General features: G+C 26.8%; 1 long non-coding RNA gene across 1 annotated transcript in view; it reads right to left on the reverse strand.

The window, feature by feature from the left end:
- Positions 1-20066, reverse strand: part of LOC126301304 (uncharacterized) — a 28223-nt gene that overhangs the window by 7161 nt on the left and 996 nt on the right. The window lies entirely within an intron of this gene.

Raw genomic sequence — 20066 nt, forward strand, 5'->3', positions numbered from 1 at the left:
TGTTATTTTAGGTGCTTATTTAGGTTATCTTATTTCTAATTTTGATTTTTCTCATAATTTATTTTCTTTAAGTATACTTTCTTTTGTTAGATTTGCTGGTTCTATATGATTTATACCTTTTCTTTCAACTAAGTTTATTAGATATATTCCTTTAAAAATAGGTTATTATTCATCTAAGTCATTTGATTATGGTTGAGGTGAATTACTTGGTGGTCAAGGTTTATATAGATTATTTATTTATTTAATTGGTTATATTCAAGGTTGATATGATTCTAATTTCAAGATTTATCTTTTAACTTTTATTTTTTGAATATTTATTTTGGGAATATTGTTTTTCGTTTACTTAAATAGCTTATAATTAGAGCGTGACACTGAAGATGTTAAGGAAGTATTTTTACTTTTAAGTATTTATAAATATAGATATATTATTTTTACAGTGAAAATGTAATGTTTTATTTAAACTATATAAATTTTAGAAATGTTAACGGAGTTTAACCGCTAATATAAAAAGTTAGCAGCTTTCATATTGGCTTTACATTTCCTTAATTGGAACTATTATAGTTCAATTATATTATTAACAGTAATACGCCTCTTTTTGGCTTCAATTAATAAGAATAAGGGTAGTACATACCAATCTTCCAGGTCGAAACTGACTGCAATATTTCGCTTCTTATTCTATTTAAGGTTGATTGATAATATCAATACTTTTTGAATGCAACCCAAATGTTATATTTAACTACAACCCTTTATTCTGCTCATTGTAATGCTCCTTGGTTTCATTCATGGTATAGTCCTCCTAATAGAACTAGAATAAAAAATATTGTTGATACTGTTCAGATTATAATGTCTGAAGTTTTAAAAATAATTACAATTGGTAGAATTAGTGCAATTTCTACATCAAAAATTAAAAAGATTACTGCGATTAGGAAGAATCGTATTGAGAATGGTATTCGTGCTGATCTTTTTGGATCAAACCCACATTCAAATGGTGATCTTTTTTCTCGATCATTAATTAATTTTTTTGATAGTCTTGTTGCCAGGATTATAACAATTATTGGAATAATAAATCTAATGAAAACTCTTGTTATTGAATTAGAATTGTTTTTCTTGATTTATATCAAGCTTTCTGATTGGAAGTCAAATGTACTATTAATACTAGAAAAACAATTATCTACCTCATCAATAAATAGAGATATATAAGAATAATCATACTACGTCTACGAAGTGTCAGTATCATGCTGCTGCTTCAAATCCAAAGTGATGTCTTGGTGAAAATTGATTTATTGAGTGTCGAAGTAGACATGTTGATAAAAAGATTGTTCCAATAATTACGTGTAAACCATGGAATCCTGTTGCAACAAAGAATGTTGATCCATAAACTGCATCTGCAATGGTAAAAGGTGCTTCTCAATATTCATATGCTTGAAGTATTGTAAAGTATAGTCCTAATAACACTGTGAAGAATAATCCTTGTAGTGCTTGAGTATGATTAGATTCCATTAAACTATGATGTGCTCATGTTACTGTTACTCCTGATGCTAAAAGAATAGCTGTATTAAGTAATGGAATTTGTATAGGGTTAAAGGGTTGAATTCCTATTGGAGGTCATAGTATTCCTAGTTCAATTGTTGGTGCTAATCTTCTTCTAAAGAATGCTCAAAAAAAAGAAACGAAAAATAATACCTCTGATGCAATAAATAAAATTATTCCTCATCGTAATCCAATTGATACAAATCCTGTATGTAATCCTTGATATGTTCCTTCTCGTACTACATCTCGTCATCATTGAATTATAGTTAGTAGGGTAATTCCAAATCCAATTATGAAAAGTTAATATTAAATAGGTGGAATCATTTTGCTAGTCCTGATACTAGGACTATTGCTCCAATTGCTCCTGTTAATGGTCAAGGTCTATAGTCTACTAAGTGGAATGGGTGGTTTGAGTGAGTTGTTAACATAGGTTTAATATACTTCTCTAGAATATAGAGTTCTTAGAATTGAGAAAACATAGGCTTGAATTATTGCTACTGCTGATTCTAGAATTAATAGAAGTATTTGTCCAATAATTAGTAATGAGATTAAGTTTATTGCTATAGATGGTCCTGTGTTTCCTAATAAGGTTAATAATAAGTGTCCTGCAATTATATTTGCTGCCAACCGTACTGCTAATGTACCTGGTCGAATAACATTACTAATTGTTTCAATTAGTACTATAAATGATATTAATGCAGGCGGTGTACCTTGTGGTACAAGGTGTGTAAATATATGATTAGTATGGTTAATTCATCCAAATAATATAAATCTTAGCCATATAGGTAGGGCAATTGCAAATGTTAATGCTAAATGTCTTGTTCTAGTAAAAATATAAGGGAATAATCCTATGAAATTGTTAAATAATATTATAATAAAAATTGAGATGAAAATGAATGTTGTTCCATTAAATGATTTTGGTCCAAGAAGTGTTTTAAATTCATTATGTAAGGTTAAATTTAGTTTATTTCAGATAATGTTAATTCGTGATGGTGTAAGTCAAAATAGTGAGGGGATTAATAATAGTCCTAGAAATGTTCTAGTTCAATTTAATGATAAATTAAAGATGTTAGTTGATGGGTCAAATGTTGAGAATAGATTTGTTATCATTTTCAATTTAAGTTTTTTATTTCAATTGTTCCTTTTTCTGCTCTTTTAATAAGGTTAGGTTTAAATGAGAAGAAGTTTATTTGATTAAACAAGATTAATGTAGCTGAAAATATAATGAATAGTGAGAATCATATAAGAGGGGATATTTGAGGGATTTGGATATAATTTCCCCATCAGAAGTAGTCGTTAATTTACTATTATTTGGTTTAAGAGACCATTACTTACTTTCGGTCATCTGATGAATTTCAAGGTGTACTAATTTTTTTTAGTTACTTTAGATTGACACTCTAATGTTATTTATTTTAACTAACTCCTTAAATTATCTTAGATAATCACTTAATAAATAAATTTACTGAAGTTCTTTCAATTACAATTGGTATAAATCTGTGGTTTGCTCCACAGATTTCTGAGCATTGTCCAAAGAATAATCCAGGTCGATTTATTGTGAATGTTCCTTGATTTAACCGACCTGGCGTTGCATCAATTTTAACCCCTAATGCAGGAACTGCTCATGAGTGTAGAACATCTGATGCTCTTGTTAATACTCGTACTTCTGTATTTATTGGTAGGATTGTTCGGTTATCTACATCTAGTAGTCGGAATCCATCATTTTCTAGGTCTTGTTCTGGTGTTATATAAGTGTCAAATTCTACGTCTATGAAGTCTGAATATTCATATCTTCAATATCATTGTCGTCCAATGGTTTTAATTGTAATTATTGCATCTACTGAATCATCAAGTAAATATAATAGTCGTAATGATGGAAGGGCAATAAAAATTAATGTAATTGCTGGTAAAGCTGTTCAGATTGTTTCAATTAAATGTCCATGAAGTATATTACGGTTAGTATAGGCAATAAATAATATATAACTTAGGGCATAACCTACAATTACTGTGATTAATAATAATACGACCATAGTATGATCATGAAAGAATGATAATTGCTCCATTAATGGTGAAGCTCCATCTTGAAGAGATAAATTTGATCATGTTGCCATTAATAAATATTTTCTAATAAAAGGTCAAACCTTTATATGTAGAGCTTAAATCTACTGCACTAATCTGCCATATTAGAATCTAGAGATTAATGGTAATTCTGAGTAACTATGTTCTGCATGAGGGTTATTTTGTAGTCATTCTGTTGATCTTCTTATGTTAGCTCTAAATATAATTGCTCGGTTTGTAATCATTCTTTCTCATATAATTACAATGAATATAATGATTCCTACAATAGAAATTGTAGACCCAATTCTTGATACTACGTTTCATGATGTATATGCGTCTGGGTAGTCAGAGTATCGTCGAGGTCAAAGAATGATGTATTTAAATTTCGATCTGTTAATAATATAGTAATAGCTCCTGCTAAAACTGGAAGTGAAAGAAGGAGAAGTAATGCTGTAATAGCTACAGATCATACAAATAAAGGTGTTTGATCTAAAGTTATACTTTCTGATCGTATATTAATTGCTGTTGTAATGAAATTCACTGCACCAAGAATAGATGATACACCTGCTAAGTGCAGTGAAAAAATAGCTAGATGTACAGATGCACCCCCGTGTGCAATAGCTCCAGCTAGAGGAGGGTAAACTGTTCATCCTGTACCAGCACCATTATCTACTATAGAAGATGTAAGAAGGAGGGTTAGTGAAGGTGGTAGTAATCAAAAACTTATATTATTTATTCGTGGAAATGCTATATCTGGTGCACCAATTATTAGTGGAACAAGTCAATTACCAAATCCACCAATTATAATAGGTATTACTATAAAGAAAATTATTACGAATGCGTGAGCTGTAATAATAACATTATAAATCTGGTCATCCCCAATTAGAGATCCGGGTTGGCCAAGTTCAGCACGAATAAGTATTCTTATTGATGTTCCTACTATTCCTGCTCATGCTCCAAATATGAAGTATAAAGTACCAATGTCCTTATGGTTTGTTGAGAATAATCATTTTTGCGGTAAGATGGCTGAATTTTAGGTGGTAGACTGTAAATCTACTTATGAGATGTTTTCTCTCTTATCATATTTAGGTCTTATATTCAATTATGATTCTAGACTGCAATTCTAGAGGTGTAAAATTTTACTAAGGCCTAAAAGATTATTCTTTTAATTATAACTTTGAAGGTTATTAGTTTGATTAACTTAAGTCCTTAGTATAATGAAATTAAGGTTGATGTTGAAATCAATCCTATTGTTGAAATTATTACTGTTATAGGAAGAATGATTCTTGATTTTTGGGACTTTATCTTTATAGATCACGAATTTTCTGTGTATGATATAATTAGAGCTGAGAATCTAATACGTATATAGTAGTAGAGTGTAATTGTAGTAAATACAACTATAATAGTTATAATAGTTGTTATATTGTTTTCTATTAATGATTGTATTACAATTCATTTTGGTAAGAATCGAAGGAATGGTGGTAGTCCACCTAAAGATAATAAAGATAAGAATATTATGAATTTAATTTCGGTTTTTATATTTCTGGCTGAATAAATTTGATTTATGAAAAATAAATTTATTTGCGTAAATAATAAAACTATAATTAATCTTAATAGTGAGTAAATAATGAAGTATAGTGCTCAGATGTTTTCTCTGACTGTTAATGATCTAATTATTCAACCTAGATGTCTGATTGATGAATATGCTAAAAGTTGTCGTAAGGATGTTTGATTTAAACCTCCTATTGCCCCAATAATAATTCTTAAGATAATAATTGTTCAAATAAAAGTTCTTAATTGAATACAATAAGATAAGACCATTATTGGGGCGATTTTTTGTCATGTTATTAATGTTAAACAATTATTTCATCTTGATGCTCCTATAACTTCTGGAAATCAGAAATGGAAAGGTGCAGCTCCAATCTTTAATAATAGTCTAGATCTAATTATTATTGATGGGATAAATTCTGTTTCCCATCCCATGGGATATTTTATTTGAATCAGCAAAATTGAAAATAATAATATTGTCGATGCTATTGCTAGGAAAATAAAATATTTAATTGATGATTCATTTATTATTATATTTTTATTTCTTGTTAGGAGCGGAATAAATGAAAGTAAGTTGATCTCAAGTCCTATTCAAACCCCAAATCAGGAATTTGATGAAATGGACAGGATCGTTCCTATCATTAATGTTGATAGGAAGAGAAGTTTTGTAGAGTTGTTGGTCATTAAAAAGGAGAGGATTGATACCTCTATAAATGGGGTATGAACCCATTAGCTTGCTTAGCTTACCTTTTTACATTAAGGTGTATGATGCACGTTAGTTTTTGATACTAAAGTAGGTAGTTTAATTCTATCTTATGTAATTTTAATGAAGGTAATTTTATTTACTTTATTTACCCTATCAAGGTAACCCTTTAATCAGGCACTTCATTTATTTAATATATAAATCGAAAGTTTTTTTTTGAAATTCTTTTATGTATTATTTTGTTTAATTAGGATTAATTTATCCTGCTCATTTTATTTATATATATATATATATATATATATATATATATATATATATATATATATATATATATATATAATAAATAATTTATATTAAAATATTACATTTAATTGAAATTAAAGTATTATAAGTTCATCTTACCATTATCAATTGATTATGTTAATGCAATTATTTACCTAGGATTATAGCTACTTATGTTTTTAGCTTAAAATAGGTTATTATAATATAATATATATAATAATATGTAATTTAATATTTAATATAATTATAATTGGATATAATAAATAAAATTATTAATTTAAATATAAAATATTTAATTAATATAAATAATTATATTAATTATAATAATATAATTATGTAAATTATCTATAATTAGATTATTTAACTAATATATATGAAAGTTAACTTAATATAAAAAAAAGAATTCATATTAATAACATATTATATTAAATTACATAATTGTATAAAATATATTTATTATATTATTTAATCTATCTTTATTTATTAGTGAAAAGAAAGATTAAATAAGAAAGAATATAATACATTTATTGCTATACATGTTCCATATTAATCTTTAATTATATATAATAGAGAAGTTGTTGTGGTCATACATAGGGGCGTTTCTTTTTTTTTTGTTAATGTTTGTGGTTTTTTTCTTTTTTTTCTTTAAATATTTGAATCTTTTATTTTTTCCTGAATTAATAGATTTAAAATTTTCTTATTTTTTATTTTTAAAAGTTTTATTCTTGCTTGTTTATTCACTTTTTCTTTGTATTATATGTAAGTTTTGTTAGACTAAATGTTCTTTTTGCAGTAATTTGATTTAATTATCAAGTGATTTTGGATTTAGCAATTGATTTAGTATCGGCATAATTCGTGCCAGCAGCCGCGGTTATACGATTGATACAAGTGAATATTATTGGTCAAAACAGTTGTTTATATTATTAGGGTTGAAATATAAATTTGTAAGGTGAAATGTTAAAATTTATTTGTGGCCCTTTTTATGAATCTGTGAAATTTAAATAATAAACTAGGATTAGATACCCTATTATTTTATATGTTAATTATATTTACCAGGGTACTATTAGTTAAGGTCTTTAAACCCAAAGAATTTGGCGGTATCTCATTCCATTCAGAGGAACCTACCCCATGATTGATAATACACGATTTACTCTACTTAATTTATTTGTTTGTATATCTCCGTTATCAGAGAATCTTTTTAGAGTTATAATTCTCAAGATTTATAATTATAAAATATTTCAGGTCAAGGTGCAGCTTATAGTTAAGAGGAGGTGGGTTACAATAGATTTTTGTTTATAACGGATTTGATAGTGAAATACTGTTAATGAAGGTGGATTTGATAGTAATTTAATTTATTTAATTTAACTGATATTGGCTCTGAGATGTGTACACATCGCCCGTCGCTCTCATTATTGATTATTCTATTTTATTTTAAAGTAGCTTTAATTTAGATGAGATAAGTCGTAACATAGTAGATGTACTGGAAAGTGTATCTAGGAAGAGTTTCAAGATATAACTTATTAGTAAAGTGTTTCATTTACACTGAAAATTTTTCTGTGCAAATCAGGATATCTTGATTATTTATTTTATTATATTTATTTTTTGTTTATTTAATTATTTAATATAAATAATTTTATTGTATTTTTGTCTTAGTATATTTTATAGAATTGATTTTTTAAATTATAGTTTATTGGTAATGTAAGTGTTTTATGAAATATTATTTTAAATTTTTTTAAGTAGATTTTATTTATTGTACCTTTTGTATCAGGGTTTATCAAAATTTTAGTATTTATTTTACTTGTCTCGATTTGGGTTGATTTATAAATAACTTATAGTTAATTTATCATAATTATTATTAAATTATTTATAGAAATGAGATGTTAATCGTTTCCCAAGATATCTAGTTTCTTAAGAAAAAATTTAATTTTTTAAAGTTATTTGTTTTTATTTAATTTTTTAAGTAAAAATATTAACTTATTTATTCTTTAAGGGATAAGCTTTGAAGTTAATAACCTATAATTTATTTTATAGAAATATAATAGTAAGCTTTAAACCAGCTATCTTTAAGATTACGTTTTAGTTCATTATTTTTTATTTTGATTTTATAAATATTTTAGGTTTTTTATTAAGATTATTAATTTAATTTTAAAATTTTTGTAATAATGATAGAATTAGTATATTTATTTGTATGAAATTTTTACCTTGTGAACTTATTATAAGGAACTAGGCAAAATTGATTTCCGCCTGTTTATCAAAAACATGTCCTCTTGTTTATATATTGAGGTCTGGCCTGCTCACTGAGCGTATTTTTAAAGAGCCGCGGTATTTTGACCGTGCAAAGGTAGCATAATCATTAGTCTCTTAATTAGTGGCTGGAATGAATGGCTTGACGAGAAATCAACTGTCTCTTAATAAATTTTTGAATTTAACTTTTGAGTCAAAAGGCTTAAATTCTTCTTTAGGACGAGAAGACCCTATAGAGCTTGACATTTTACTTTTATATAGTTTTTTGTTTGTCTTTCTATATTTAATGATGATGTTTTGTTGGGGTGACATGAAGAATAGATAAACTCTTCATTATTATATCATTTATTTATGTTTGTTATTTTGATCCATAATTTATGATCATAAGATTAAGTTACCTTAGGGATAACAGCGTAATTGTTTTTGAGAGCTCATATCGACAAAGCAGATTGCGACCTCGATGTTGGATTAAGAAAAATTTTGGGTGCAGGAGCCCAATGATTAGGTCTGTTCGACCTTTAAATTCTTACATGATCTGAGTTCACACCGGCGTGAGCCAGGTCGGTTTCTATCCTAAGATTGTTAATCCATATTAGTACGAAAGGACCATATGGTTAAAATATTTTTTGTTATATTGATTAATATTAATTTATTTACTATTTTGACAGATTAATGTGTTGAATTTAGAATTCATTTATGTAGATTTTTTCTACAAATAGTATTGATACTTTATGATTTATTTATATTTATTTTGAATTTCTTTTATTGGTTATTTGTGTTTTAATTAGTGTTGCCTTTTTAACTTTATTAGAGCGTAAGGTTTTAGGTTATATTCAGATTCGAAAGGGTCCAAATAAGGTAGGTTTTGTTGGAATTCCTCAGCCATTTAGAGATGCTATTAAGTTAATTTGTAAGGAGCAGCCAATTCCTATTATATCTAATTACCTACTTTATTATTTTTCCCCTGTTTTTAATTTAATGATTTCTTTAGCCGTTTGAGTAATTTTTCCTTATTTAACTTATATGTGTTCTTTTTCTTATGGATTTTTATTTTTTTATGTTGTACTAGATTAGGTGTTTATACTGTTATAATTGCTGGTTGATCTTCTAATTCAAATTATTCATTATTAGGTTCTCTTCGTTCTGTTGCTCAAACAATTTCTTATGAAGTTAGTTTAGCTTTAATTTTATTGTCTTTAATTATTTTAATTGGTAGTTTTAATATGTTTGATTTTATAAACTATCAGCTTTATTGTTGATTTATTATTATTTCTTTTCCTTTAGCTTTAGCTTGTTTTGCTTCTTGCTTAGCTGAAACTAATCGTACTCCTTTTGATTTTGCTGAAGGGGAATCTGAGTTAGTTTCAGGATTTAATATTGAGTATGGTGCGGGTGGTTTTACTTTAATTTTTTTAGCTGAATATACTAGAATTGTCTTCATAAGAATGTTATTGGCTTTAATTTTTTTGGGCGGTGATTTTTATTCTTTTATATTTTTTATTAAGCTTGCTATTATATCTTTTGGTTTTATTTGGGTTCGTGGAACATTACCACGGTTCCGTTATGATAAATTAATGTACTTAGCTTGAAAAAGTTTTATACCTTTATCTTTGAATTTTTTTATTTTCTTTGTTGGTTTAAAGATTTTATTTATCTCATTTGTTTAGTGAAATTTTTTGAGAAAAGTTAATAGAAGAGTTAAACTTCTAATTTTATGTTTTCAAAACATATGCTTTTCCTAAGCTAATTAACTTTATTCCTTAATTAATTTATCTCATGCGTTTGCGACATGGACATTAATTAAGAAATATGTGAAGTAAATAATTGTTAAGATTTGACCTGTTATAATATAAGGTTCTTCAACAGGTCGTTTACCAATTCACGTTAGTAAGCATACAACAACTACTATAATTCAGAATAAAATTTGATTAATAGGGTAAAATTGAATGCCTCGGAATGGTGTTTTATTATAAAATGGTAAAATTATTAAGATTCTAATTGATAAAAATAATGCAATAACACCTCCTAACTTATTAGGGATAGATCGTAGAATTGCATATGCAAATAGGAAATATCATTCTGGTTGAATGTGAACTGGTGTTACTAATGGGTTGGCAGGTACAAAGTTATCTGGATCTCCTCATAGGTAAGGATTAATTAAACATAGTATAATTAATAATGATGATATTATTACAAATGTAATAGAATCCTTAAAGGTAAAGTATGGATGGAATGGAATTTTTTCAATATCTCCATTTAGTCCAAGAGGATTATTAGATCCTGTTTGGTGAAGAAAAAATAAATGAATTGCTGCTATAGCAGCAATAATAAATGGTAATACAAAATGGAATGTGAAGAATCGATTTAATGTTGCATTATCAACAGCGAATCCTCCTCATACTCATTGGACTAAATCTGTTCCTAAGTATGGGATTGCTGATAATAAATTAGTAATTACTGTTGCACCTCAAAAAGATATTTGGCCTCAGGGTAAGACATATCCTATAAATGCAGTTGCTATAACTAAAAATAAAATCACTGTACCAATTATTCAGGTATGTATATATATATCAGATCCATAGTAAATTCCCCATCCTACATGTAAGTAAATACAAATAAAAAATATAGATGCTCCATTTGCGTGTAAGGTTCGGATAATTCAACCATTATTTACGTCTCGGCAGATGTGTACTACACTACTGAATGCTATTTCAATATTTGATGTATAATGTATAGCTAAAAATAGTCCAGTTACGATTTGAATTACCAAACATAACCCTAATAGGGATCCAAAATTTCATCAAAATGAAATATTTGTTGGGGCAGGTAAGTCAATTAAAGAGTTATTAATAATTTTAATTAAAGGATGTCTTAATCGTAAGGGTTTATTCATTAGTAATTATCTTATTTTACGAATAGGTCCCTGATTAATATTGGTGATTTTAACAACTGCTAGTAGTGCTAAAAATAAATAAATTATTATTATTATTGTAATAATGAATGTTGGTCTATTATATAATTTTTCTAAAGATATTGTTATTTCTTGATAATTGATTGAATTATCAATATTTATAGTTTCGGTGTTTTTGAAAAAGTCTATAAATATAGATATATCTAGAATAATTAATATTAATATGATAAATACTCACATTATTAATGTAATAATTATAGTGATTGATTTAGGCTGAAATATTTCGTTTGATGCAATTCTTGTAATGTAAATAAATAATACTAGTATACCACCAAGAAATGTTAAAAATAAAATATATGATAATCAATATCTTTCTATTATTGTTCCTGTTATTAATCCAACTAGGAAGGTTTGAAGGAAAAAAAAAGCATTATTGATATTGGGTGTCTTAATTTAATAAAATTAATATTTATTACATTTGATAATGATATAATTATTATTTTGATCATTTCAGGGGTTAGTTTATTTAAAATACCGGTTTTGGGGACCGATGATGGAAGCTTTTCCACCTCTGAAGTTTTAAAAGTGGGGGCTGGACTTATTTCCGGTTTACAAGACCGGCGTTTTTTTTAAACTATTAAAACTAATGTATATATTCTCTATTTTTACTTCTTTATTGATTTATTTTGCTGGTGTTTATGTTTTTTCTTCTAAACGTAAACATTTATTAATGGTTCTTTTGAGATTAGAATATATTGTTCTTTCTTTATTTATGTTAGTTATTTTTTTCTTATTGAGTTTGATTATGATTATTTTTTTCCTGTTATTTTTTTAGTTTTTTCTGTTTGTGAGGGTGCTTTAGGTCTTTCTATTTTAGTTTCAATAATTCGTTCTCATGGTAATGATTTTTTTAATTCTTTTGGTTTATCTTTATGTTAAAGTATTTATTTATAACTATTTTTTTGATCCCTCTTTGTTTATTAAATAATTGTTGATGGTTGGTTCAATCTTTAATGTTTCTGTCGGGTTTTGTTTTTATAATTTGTGTTTATTCATATGCTGATTTGAATATAATTAGATATTATTTTGGTATTGATTATTTTTCTTTTAGTTTAATTTTACTTAGTTTTTGGATTTGTTCTTTAATAATCACTGCTAGAGGTTCAGTTTATTTAAGTTCATATCATTCTAATTTTTTTGTTTTTATGGTTTTGATTTTAATAATTATGCTTTATTGTTCATTTGCTAGATTAAGTCTTCTTTCTTTTTATATTTTTTTTGAGGCTAGATTAGTTCCTACTTTACTTTTAATTTTGGGTTGGGGTTATCAACCTGAGCGTTTGCAGGCTGGTGTTTATTTAATTTTTTATACTTTGGTTGCTAGATTACCTTTATTATTAGTTTTATTTAAGGTTTATGATTTTTCTAATACTTTATATTTTCCTTTATTGGTTGATTTTGGTTCTTATTATTTTATGTTTTATGTATTTATAATTTTGGCTTTTTTAGTTAAGATACCTATGTTTTTGGTTCATTTATGACTTCCTAAGGCTCATGTAGAGGCCCCTATTTCAGGTAGAATAATTCTTGCTGGTGTTTTATTAAAGTTAGGTGGTTATGGTATTTTTCGTGTTATAAAGGTTATTTCTTATTTGGGTTTAAAGTTTAATTATTTTTGATTGTCTTTAGGTTTATCTGGGGGTGTTATTGTAAGATTTATTTGTTTTCGTCAGGTTGATTTAAAGTCTTTAATTGCATATTCTTCTGTTGCTCATATAAGAATGGTTATTGGTGGATTGATGACTATGAATTGATGAGGTTGTGTAGGTTCTCTTTCTCTAATGGTTGGTCATGGTTTATGTTCTTCTGGTTTATTTTGTTTATCTAATATTATTTATGAACGTTTAGGTAGACGAAGATTATTAATTAACAAGGGTATAATTAATTTGATGCCAAGAATGGCTTTATGATGATTTCTTTTAAGATCATCAAATATGGCTGCTCCTCCTTCTTTAAATTTGGTAGGTGAAATTAGATTATTAAATAGAATTATATCTTGATCTTCTTTTAGATTCTTTGCTTTGATTTTTTTATCTTTTTTTAGAGCTGTTTATACTTTGTATATATATTCTTATTCTCAGCATGGGAATTATTATTCTGGTGTTTATACTTGTTCTCTTGGTTATTTTCGTGAATATCATCTTTTACTTTTACATTGATTGCCTTTAAATATTCTCTGTTTAAAGGATGAATATTTCTTTGTTTAGTTTGCTTAAGTATTTTAATTAAAAATATTGTTTTGTGGAATCAATGATATGAAGTTTTTCATCTTAGGCCGTGAATTTATTTTCTATTTGTTCTTTGAGTTTTTTTTCTTTGTTTATTTCGAGAACTATAATTTTTATTTTAGGTATTTATTATTTAATAATTGTTTATAGAGTTTTTGTTGAGTGAGAGCTTTTCAATTTAAATGGTTCTATAGTTGTTATAACTTTAATTTTGGATTGAATATCTCTTATTTTCATATCTTTTGTTATATATATTTCTTCTTTGGTTATTTATTATAGAGAGGATTATATATCTGGTGAAAAGAATATAAATCGTTTTATTATTATTGTTTTAATATTTATTCTTTCTATAGGTTTTTTAATTATTAGTCCTAACTTAATTAGAATTTTATTAGTTTGAGATGGTTTAGGTTTAGTTTCTTATTGTTTAGTTATTTATTATCAAAATGTAAAATCTTATAGTGCTGGTATATTAACTGCACTTTCTAATCGTATTGGTGATGTTGCTATTTTAATTTCTATTGCATGAATGTTAAATTTTGGTGGTTGAAATTATATTTATTATTATGATTTTATTTCTAATTCTTTTGAAATAAAGCTCATTACTATATTAATTGTTTTAGCAGCTATAACTAAGAGAGCTCAGATTCCTTTCTCTTCATGACTTCCTGCTGCTATAGCAGCTCCTACTCCTGTTTCTGCTTTAGTTCATTTTTCTACTCTTGTTACTGCTGGTGTTTATTTATTAATTCGTTTTAGACCAATATTGGATACTTATAATTGTGGTTGATTTTTACTTTTAATTGGTTGTATAACTATATTTATGGCTGGATTGGGCGCTAATTTTGAGTTTGATTTAAAGAAGATTATTGCTCTTTCTACTTTAAGACAACTTGGTTTAATAATAAGAATTTTGGCTATAGGTTATCCAAAGCTTGCATTTTTTCATTTATTGGCTCATGCTTTATTTAAGGCATTATTATTTATATGTGCAGGTTCAATAATTCATAATTTGAAGGATTCTCAGGATATTCGTTTTATAGGATCAATTGTTAATTTCATACCTTTAACTTCAGTTTGTTTTAATGTTTCTAGTTTATCTTTGTGTGGAATACCTTTTTTAGCGGGATTTTATTCAAAGGATTTAATTCTTGAGATGGTTTGTTTAAGATGAATTAATTGTTTAATTTTTTTTCTTTATTTTTTTTTCTACTGGTTTAACTGCTTCTTATTCTTTTCGTTTGTTTTATTATTCAATATCTGGTGATAACAATTTTTATTCTAGATTTTCTTTTGATGATAAGGGTTATTATTTTTCATTTGGAATAATTGGTCTATTGTTTGTTGCTGTTTTTGGTGGTAGTCTTTTATCTTGATTAATTTTTCCTATTCCTCATGTGATTGCTTTACCTTATTATTTAAAGTTTTTAACTATTACAGTTGTTATTTTAGGTGCTTACTTAGGTTATCTTATTTCTAATTTTGATTTTTCTCATAATTTATTTTCTTTAAGTATACTTTCTTTTGTTAGATTTGCTGGTTCTATATGATTTATACCTTTTCTTTCAACTAAGTTTATTAGATATATTCCTTTAAAAATAGGTTATTATTCATCTAAGTCATTTGATTATGGTTGAGGTGAATTACTTGGTGGTCAAGGTTTATATAGATTATTTATTTATTTAATTGGTTATATTCAAGGTTGATATGATTCTAATTTCAAGATTTATCTTTTAACTTTTATTTTTTGAATATTTATTTTGGTAATATTGTTTTTCGTTTACTTAAATAGCTTATAATTAGAGCGTGACACTAAAGATGTTAAGGAAGTATTTTTACTTTTAAGTATTTATAAATATAGATATATTATTTTTACAGTGAAAATGTAATGTTTTATTTAAACTATATAAATTTTAGAAATGTTAACGGAGTTTAACCGCTAATATAAAAAGTTAGCAGCTTTCATATTGGCTTTACATTTCCTTAATTGGAACTATTATAGTTCAATTATATTATTAACAGTAATACGCCTCTTTTTGGCTTCAATTAATAAGAATAAGGGTAGTACATACCAATCTTCCAGGTCGAAACTGACTGCAATATTTCGCTTCTTATTCTATTTAAGGTTGATTGATAATATCAATACTTTTTGAATGCAACCCAAATGTTATATTTAACTACAACCCTTTATTCTGCTCATTGTAATGCTCCTTGGTTTCATTCATGGTATAGTCCTCCTAATAGAACTAGAATAAAAAATATTGTTGATACTGTTCAGATTATAATGTCTGAAGTTTTAAAAATAATTACAATTGGTAGAATTAGTGCAATTTCTACATCAAAAATTAAAAAGATTACTGCGATTAGAAAGAATCGTATTGAGAATGGTATTCGTGCTGATCTTTTTGGATCAAACCCACATTCAAATGGTGATCTTTTTTCTCGATCATTAATTAATTTTTTTGATAGTGTTGTTGCCAGGATTATAACAATTATTGGAATAATAAATCTAATGAAAACTCTTGTTGATAGAATTAGAATTGTTTTTCTTGATTTATATCAAGCTTTCTGATTGGAAGTCAAATGTACTATTTATACTAGAAAAACAATTATCTACCTCATCAATAAATAGAGATATATAAGAATAATCATACTACGTCTACGAAGTGTCAGTATCATGCTGCTGCTTCAAATCCAAAGTGATGTCTGGGTGAAAATTGATTTATTGAGTGTCGAAGTAGACATGTTGATAAAAAGATTGTTCCAATAATTACGTGTAAACCATGGAATCCTGTTGCAACAAAGAATGTTGATCCATAAACTGCATCTGCAATGGTAAAAGGTGCTTCTCAATATTCATATGCTTGAAGTATTGTAAAGTATAGTCCTAATAACACTGTGAAGAATAATCCTTGTAGTGCTTGAGTATGATTAGATTCCATTAAGCTATGATGTGCTCATGTTACTGTTACTCCTGATGCTAAAAGAATAGCTGTATTAAGTAATGGAATTTGTATAGGGTTAAAGGGTTGAATTCCTATTGGAGGTCTTAGTATTCCTAGTTCAATTGTTGGTGCTAATCTTCTTCCAAAGAATGCTCAAAAAAAAGAAACGAAAAATAATACCTCTGATGCCATAAATAAAATTATTCCTCATCGTAATCCAATTGATACAAATCCTGTATGTAATCCTTGATATATCATATAAGAGGGGATATTTGAGGGATTTGGATATAATTTCCCCATCAGAAGTAGTCGTTAATTTACTATTATTTGGTTTAAGAGACCATTACTTACTTTCAGTCATCTGATGAATTTCAAGGTGTACTAATTTTTTTTAGTTACTTTAGATTGACACTCTAATGTTATTTATTTTAACTAACTCCTTAAATTATCTTAGATAATCACTTAATAAATAAATTTACTGAAGTTCTTTCAATTACAATTGGTATAAATCTGTGGTTTGCTCCACAGATTTCTGAGCATTGTCCAAAGAATAATCCAGGTCGATTTATTGTGAATGTTCCTTGATTTAACCGACCTGGCGTTGCATCAATTTTAACCCCTAATGCAGGAACTGCTCATGAGTGTAGAACATCTGATGCTCTTGTTAATACTCGTACTTCTGTATTTATCGGTAGGATTGTTCGGTTATCTACATCTAGTAGTCGGAATCCATCATTTTCTAGGTCTTGTTCTGGTGTTATATAAGTGTCAAATTCTACGTCTATGAAGTCTGAATATTCATATCTTCAATATCATTGTCGTCCAATGGTTTTACTTGTAATTATTGCATCTACTGAATCATCAAGTAAATATAATAGTCGTAATGATGGAAGGGCAATAAAAATTAATGTAATTGCTGGTAAAGCTGTTCAGATTGTTTCAATTAAATGTCCATGAAGTATATTACGGTTAGTATAGGCAATAAATAATATATAACTTAGGGCATAACCTACAATTACTGTAATTAATAATAATACGACCATAGTATGATCATGAAAGAATGATAATTGCTCCATTAATGGTGAAGCTCCATCTTGAAGAGATAAATTTGATCATGTTGCCATTAATAAATATTTTCTAATAAAAGGTCAAACCTTTATTAGTAGAGCTTAAATCTACTGCACTAATCTGCCATATTAGAATCTAGAGATTAATGGTAATTCTGAGTAACTATGTTCTGCAGGAGGGTTATTTTGTAGTCATTCTGTTGATCTTCTTATGTTAGCTCTAAATATAATTGCTCGGTTTGTAATCATTCTTTCTCATATAATTACAATGAATATAATGATTCCTACAATAGAAATTGTAGACCCAATTTTTGATACTACGTTTCATGATGTATATGCGTCTGGGTAGTCAGAGTATCGTCGAGGTCAAAGAATGATGTATTTAAATTTCGATCTGTTAATAATATAGTAATAGCTCCTGCTAAAACTGGAAGTGAAAGAAGGAGAAGTAATGCTGTAATAGCTACAGATCATACAAATAAAGGTGTTTGATCTAAAGTTATACTTTCTGATCGTATATTAATTGCTGTTGTAATGAAATTCACTGCACCAAGAATAGATGATACACCTGCTAAGTGCAGTGAAAAAATAGCTAGATCTACAGATGCACCCCCGTGTGCAATAGCTCCTGCTAGAGGAGGGTAAACTGTTCATCCTGTACCAGCACCATTATCTACTATAGAAGATGTAAGAAGAAGGGTTAGTGAAGGTGGTAGTAATCAAAAACTTATACTATTTATTCATGGAAATGCTATATCTGGTGCACCAATTATTAGTGGAACAAGTCAATTACCAAATCCACCAATTATAATAGGTATTACTATAAAGAAAATTATTACGAATGCGTGAGCTGTAATAATAACATTATAAATCTGGTCATCCCCAATTAGAGATCCGGGTTGGCCAAGTTCAGACTGTAAATCTACTTATGAGATGTTTTCTCTCTTATCATATTTAGGTCTTATATTCAATTATGATTCTAGACTGCAATTCTAGAGGTGTAAAATTTTACTAAGGCCTAAAAGATTATTCTTTTAATTATAACTTTGAAGGTTATTAGTTTGATAAACTTAAGTCCTTAGTATAATGAAATTAAGGTTGATGTTGAAATCAATCCTATTGTTGAAATTATTACTGTTATAGGAAGAATGATTCTTGATTTTTGGGACTTTATCTTTATAGATCACGAATTTTCTGTGTATGATATAATTAGAGCTGAGAATCTAATACGTATATAGTAGTAGAGTGTAATTGTAGTTAATACAACTATAATAGTTATAATAGTTGTTATATTGTTTTCTATTAATGATTGTATTACAATTCATTTTGGTAAGAATCCAAGGAATGGTGGTAGTCCACCTAAAGATAATAAAGATAAGAATATTATGAATTTAATTTCGGTTTTTATATTTCTGGCTGAATAAATTTGATTTAAGAAAAATAAATTTATTTGCTTAAATAATAAAACTATAATTAATCTTAATAGTGAGTAAATAATGAAGTATAGTTCTCAGATGTTTTCTCTGACTGTTAATGATCTAATTATTCAACCTAGATGTCTGATTGATGAATATGCTAAAAGTTGTCGTAAGGATGTTTGATTTAAACCTCCTATTGCCCCAATAATAATTCTTAAGATAATGATTGTTCAAATAAAAGTTCTTAATTGAATACAATAAGATAAGACCATTATTGGGGCGATTTTTTGTCATGTTATTAATGTTAAACAATTATTTCATCTTGATGCTCCTATAACTTCTGGAAATCAGAAATGGAAAGGAGCAGCTCCAATCTTTAATAATAGTCTAGATCTAATTATTATTGATGGGATAAATTCTGTTTCCCATCCCATGGGATATTTTATTTGAATCAGCAAAATTGAAAATAATAATATTGTCGATGCTATTGCTTGGACAATAAAATATTTAATTGATGATTCATTTATTATTATATTTTTATTTTTTGTTAGGAGCGGAATAAATGAAAGTAAGTTGATCTCAAGTCCTATTCAAACCCCTCATTTTATTTTTTTTATATATATATATATAATAAATAATTTATATTAATATATTACATTTAATTGAAATTAAAGTATTATAAGTTCATCTTACCATTATAAATTGATTATTTTAATGGAATTAAAAATTTTTCTGTGCAAATCAGGATATCTTGATTATTTATTTTATTATATTTATTTTTTGTTTATTTAATTATTTAATATAAATAATTTTATTGTATTTTTGTCTTAGTATATTTTATAGAATTGATTTTTTAAATTATAGTTTATTGGTAATGTAAGTGTTTTATGAAATATTATTTTAAATTTTTTTAAGTAGATTTTATTTATTGTACCTTATGTATCAGGGTTTATCAAAATTTTATATTTATTTTACTTGTCTCGAATTGGGTTGAGTTATAAATAATTTATAGTTAATGTATCATAATTATTATTAAATTATTTATAGAAATGAGATGTTAATCGTTTCCCAAGAT

Source organism: Schistocerca gregaria, unplaced genomic scaffold (assembly GCF_023897955.1).
Source record: "Schistocerca gregaria isolate iqSchGreg1 unplaced genomic scaffold, iqSchGreg1.2 ptg000066l, whole genome shotgun sequence".
NCBI classification, from domain to species: Eukaryota; Metazoa; Arthropoda; class Insecta; order Orthoptera; family Acrididae; genus Schistocerca; species Schistocerca gregaria.